Raw genomic sequence first — 6,000 nt, 5'->3', positions numbered from 1 at the left:
TGTATACTCACCCAGCTTTATCCAAAGCCACTGTGCTGGATTTGTTGCTGGATGAGCTATACTAGCCACTGTAAGTTCAATCCTCTCAGTAGAGAGCTTGCTGAAAATGGAGTTGACTTTGAGAGGTATGTTTCACTTGAGCAATGTTCATACCATACCTTGCAATCTGTAAATCAAGCTAAAAAGTCTGAGTCATACCATTCGAAAGCTTTTCTTGACCTTCTACATGTTAACGCACGTAGCCTAACCAGGAACATTGATGCTATTTTAAGCCTCTTAAATGGTCTTGAAAATAAAGTGACTTGTATTCTTGTATCAGAAACATGGTTGAATGACAGCAAGGCTGCTCCTGCTATAGCAGAATATACATTTGTGGGAACAAATAGAGAAGGCAGAACTGGGGGAGGAACTGGATTATATGTGCTAACAGAAATCCCGTACAGACTCAGGAATGATCTCTGTATGAGATATTTCAATTTGGTTGATCATATTTTTGTCATTGTTGACTCAACAATGCTGCTTTGACTTGTGCTCATGTCAGTGTAGTCAATGTGGCGTGTGGTCAGCGCCAGTAGGTCCAGCTGGAAAGTCATTTGGATTAAGTCCAGATTAAGTCCAGGACGCACGTGACTGGACTGCAACTTGGACTGCACGGCCTGGCAACCTGCATGCGCCTGCTTCATCTGCACTGCACATCAACTCACCGGTGGGGCATACCGAGACCGAGCAGCCTCCTTGTCCCTACCTTCTGCATGCCTCTGCTTCTCTTCCGCATTGCCTGCCATTGCCCGGGTCCTTTTATACGCACCGTGTCTGAGTCATGGCTCGGGGTCGTGTTCGTGGTGGTCGTGGTGGGCGAGGCAGGGGTGGAGCAACTGCAGGTGACGGCCAAAGCATTGCTGGCCCGTCTCAGGGGACTGATGGCACTCAACCCGTGAATGCTGAGGTGGCCCGGAGCGAGGGACCTGGTGCTGCCAAACCTCTTCAAAATGCATGTACACCAGCGGGGGAGGCTCCCAAGGATGCCAGTTCGAGTGTCTGTGGCATGTGTGATAGGGTGGTTGGTGATTCTGCTATAGGATGTGACAGATGCAGTGACTGGTTCTGTCCGTCTGAAATGTGCACAGGTCTGCCTGAAAATGCCATCGCTTTGATCTCCTCCCTGCGGGAGGAGAACTCTGTGTTGTTTGTCTGCACTGGGTGTCGTGTGAACCCTGGACCAGGCACATGGACTGAGGCAGCTGCTCGCAAAAAAAGGGGAGGTGAAAATGAAAGTATTAAACAGCTTTACATGACTGTCAAAGGCCTTACTGCTGAGATGGCCAAACTCACGGCAAAGCTGGAGGGTGCTATCTCTCAGGGTTCACTCAGCTATGCTGGGGTTGTCTCACAGCCCGGGTCTCGGCCTCAGCAGGGTGAGCAGCAGCATGGGGGCTCAGACGGGGAGGGCTCAAGTGCACAGAGGCGCACACAGGACACAGACATTCATCCAGAGTATAGAACTGTGGTAAGACAAGAAATCAGGGAGTTGCGGGAAAGAGAAAAACGTCGACTTTCACTGGTCATCAGGGGCCTAGAGTCCAACTCCCCAGCTGGGGTGATAGCTGAGTTTGGAGATGTGACATCTACCATGATGGGCACCAGAGTAACTCTATCTGAAGTGGTCAAGATCCCAAATAATGCAGGGCTATGGCGGGCAAAGGTCCTAAATGTAGAGCATAGGGAGCTAGTTCAGGAGAAATCCAAGAATCTCAAGGGGTCTCAATATGACCACATCTTCATCAGAAAGGATCTGACATTCACACAGAGAATGGAGCTAAAACAAAGGCGGGAGGGCCAGGGTCGGAGAGATGCCACAAGGGTGTTCAGGCCTTCTCACAACACCACAGTGCCTTCAGCACCTTCAGCCCCCCCACCTGCTCCGAACCAATCACTTGGAGCTAGTACTGATGTGGCTGCTGACACAGTGACTGAGGTTTCAACTCCTGCTGCTCCCTCTCAGGCCCTTGATGCCCCAACTGCAGTGCTTAGTGGTGGTGAGGGTGACTCACACCACAGAGCACCAGCCCCTGCCACTCCCACATCCCCATCAGGGAATGCTCAGGTAAACTGAGTGGCCTGACACCTGTGTCACGACATTTTGTTTTGAAGTGCTGCACAGTAAATGTTAAAGGTTTGAGCACTAAAATGGACTCTGTAATAAACTTTATTGAGAAAAATAATATTATGGTATTGTGTATTACAGAGTCCCATTTAACATCAGCTGTAGCCAGTTCTTTTGTTAAGGTTCCTCATTTCAATTTGATAAGAAGTGATGTCAAAGGCCATGTACACAAACATGGAGTTTGTGCTTTTGTACATGAAGATATACTAATTGATAAGGTCAGTTATCCAATGTCAAATGCTTTATTATTCCGTCTGGCCAAGTATGATGTTTATTTTCTCGTGGTCTATCGGCCACCTTCGTACTCAGCTGCAGAAAATGATGAACTTGCATGCGTGCTGCAGGAAGTCATTTCTGGAAAGGAAATGATTATACTAGGGGATTTTAACCTTCCTAACATAGAATGGACATCACAGATAATCTCATCGAATCATATGCCTCCTTTGGATTCCATGTTCTTGGATGTTTTTACATCCTGCGGCTTGGTGCAGTGGGTGTCAGTGCCGACATTCCCCAGTTCAGGAAATACTTTGGACCTTCTATTGACAACGGAGAAGGACAGGGTGGGGAGGGTTGACGCTGTTGAACCGCTGCCAACTTGCGACCACTGCCCAGTGCTCTTTGATTATGTGTTTGAAGGGGATCATGCTGATAGAGCTGCTGTTGGCCAGGAAAATTTTGCTTGGCACAGAGGTAACTATCTCAGACTGAATGCCATGTTTTCTGAGGTTGACTGGAGGTTTGAACTTACTCATCTAAATGCTTGTAGTTCTTTTGATAAGTTTGCAAGTATCGTCCAAACCAGTATCAAAGAATGCATTCCTCGTAAGAAAGTACAAGCAAAAGACAAGCCACCATGGCGAACAATTCCGCCTCCCAGCCTGATCAGAGTTAAACAAAAGGCGTGGGCAAAATATAAAAGGGCGAGACTGCGCAGTGGGCGCAAGTCTTCAGCAGCAATGGAGGCCTTTTCATCATTTGCTACTATTAATAAGGATTTGAGGTGTTTTGAAGTCAAGTCACGTGCGCAGTATGAGAATGGCCTCATTGACAGGTTCAAGGAAAACCCTAAGCTCCTCCATTCATACATTAGCAGTAAAAAATCTAATCCTTCATCGGTGGGCCCTCTTAGGCTCCCAAGTGGAGAGCTCTGCTCTGACCCATTAGCCATGGCCGAATGTTTAGCCTCGTCCTTTTCATCCGTGTTTTGCAAAGTTGTCCCAACACGTCAAGAGCCACATCAGGTACATGATGAACACATTGACCCTGTAAATGTGTCTGTTGAAGGTGTTGAAGCAAGGCTGTTATCACTTGATTCTAGTACTGCCATGGGGCCTGATGGTATTCACCCTCTGGTGTTGAAAAATTGTGCTAAACAGCTAGCCCGCCCTCTGAGCGTAATCTTCAAGCGCTCCCTGGGCGAGGGTTTGGTTCCCAAGGCATGGAAAAGGTCAGTGGTAATACCCATTTTCAAGAAAGGTCACAGATTTGTCCCGCTTAACTATAGACCTGTGAGTCTTACTCCTATATGCTGTAAAACTCTCGAGCACTTGATTGCTGATCATCTGATGGACTACCTGAGTGAACACAACATATTGTCCCACCACCAGTTTGGTTTTAGACGGGGAAGATCAACGGTTGAGCAATTGCTTCTGGTATATGAGGAAATCTACAGATTGGTTGACTCAGGGAAGACAGTGGACCTCATCTTGTTTGACTACAGTAAGGCCTTTGACAAAGTCTGTCATAAAATCCTGCTTGACAAGCTGAAATCTATTGGTATTGATGGGAAACTCTTAAAGTGGATCGCCAGTTTCTTGGAAGGACGGGAAATGCAGGTTGCTGTAAAAGGTCAGCTCAGTAGCTACAGACCAGTTAAAAGCGGGGTCCCTCAAGGTTCTGTGCTTGGTCCATTGTTATTTCTTATATATATAAACCATATCGGCTCGAATTTAACTTCTAGTTATAAGATCTTCGCTGATGACTTGAAGCTATATGCATGTGTTAATCCACCTATGTCAGATGCTTGTCCTGGTGCTGCTCAATCCATTCAAACAGATATTTGCACACTGCACCGTACATCCGAGTCTTGGGGGTTGACTTTAAACAGAGACAAATGTGCTGTGTTGCGCTTCACTCGTAATTCTAGAGAGCAGGCTCCTCCAGAGTACTTTTTGGATGGCAGCCCTTTACCGACCCACAAGGCTCATGGCGACCTAGGCTTGCTGGTAGACGACAGGCTCAAATTTCATGAACATGTATCTTCTGTTTCGCACAAAGCATTTGGACTTTGTCAGAGCTTCTTAACCCATTAATGCCGGAATTTTTATTTTTTGATTCTTTAGTTGTCCTTAACAGATGTTAGCCACATGGGTCCCAGTAAGAAAACTGTGCAAGCTTAAAAAATTTGCTCCATCGGTTCTCAAGTTATAAGTATGGGTCATAAATGACCCAACCGGCATTGGCATAGTCACAAATAAGGAGTTATCACGAAAACCGATTTAGCTAGATACCTTATTGTGTATACTGTATAGCGGTCTCAGCCAAACAATATTAAGAGGCACTGCATTGCAATGCTTTGCAACGTCTCATTGACGAGGCCGTTGGTGCCGCTGGCAGGCCTGTGGTGCCCCTGTTAGGCCTCTGGTGCTCCAGAGGGGACACCATAGGCCTGACGGGCCTGTGGTGTCTCTGGAAGGACTGTGGCGCCCCTGGGCCCTGGCAAGCCTGAGGTGCCCCTGACAGGCTTGTGGAGCCCCTGACAGGTCTGTGGTGCCATTGCTAGGTTTGTGGTGCCCCTGGCAGGCCTGTGGTGCCCCTGACGGGCCTGTGGTGCTCCTGCTAGGCCGCTGGTGCCCCTGGGTCCTGGCAGGACTGTGGTGCCCCTGACAAGCCTGAAGTGCTACCGACAGGCCCGTGGAGCCCTTTACAAGCCCAAGGTGCACGTGCGAGGCTGGTGGTGCCCCTGTGAGGTCGATGGTGCCCCTGACAGGTCTCTGGCTGGTGCCCCTGGAAGGACTGTGGTGCCCCCTGACAGACCTGTGGTGCTCTTGCTAGGCCGATGGTGCTCCTGCAGGCCTGTGGTGCCCCTAACAAGCCTGTGGTACCCCTGACAGGCCCGTGGTGCCCCTCGGCCGGCCGAGTCGCCGGCCCGCCCCGCGTCACGGCCCCGGACAACCGGTCCGCTCATGATATCCCAACATCGCAACACTAGGCCTGTGGTGCCCCTGATAGGTCGGTGGTGCCCCCGGGTCCCAGGGGAGGTCATGAGTGACCCATATGACCCCCTCCTTTGGATCCGCCACTGTGATCTGATCACAACGCCCAGAAATAAATAATCGTATAATCATCAATTGCTTCCCTTGCATTCAACATACGAGAAAATTGACAACACTATTGCCGGCTGGGTCATTTATGACCCAAGGATATTTATCGAGGAAAAAAAGTTATCCGATGGCGACAAGAAGCGCAAAAATATACATCATGTCTTTTTCAGACAAATTTAGATGCCAGGTGGACGATCATTCAATAGATAGTAAAGTGCAAACATAACATAATATTACTTTTTGGGACGGCGCGCCATTGCCAGTGACCGGCGGCTGTGCAGTCCCGTCGTCTTTGGCTCCAGAAACTTCAGTGGACGAGCTCACACGAGTTTTATGCGGCTCCGACGCTCGTCGCTGAACCCACAAATCCAACAAAACACACGCACAAGTTCCTCATAGTGCCACTTTCCTCCATTTAGAAAAAATGTTAAGATGTTGCTTTTGGGTCATATATGACCCAAGCGGCATTAATGGGTTAAAGTCAACTGTGTGCCGAACACCTGAATTTAT

This window comes from Amphibalanus amphitrite, unplaced genomic scaffold (assembly GCF_019059575.1).
Source record: "Amphibalanus amphitrite isolate SeventyFive unplaced genomic scaffold, NRLGWU_Aamphi_draft 000322F_arrow, whole genome shotgun sequence".
NCBI classification, from domain to species: Eukaryota; Metazoa; Arthropoda; class Thecostraca; order Balanomorpha; family Balanidae; genus Amphibalanus; species Amphibalanus amphitrite.
Note: the sequence above shows the minus strand (reverse complement) of the source record.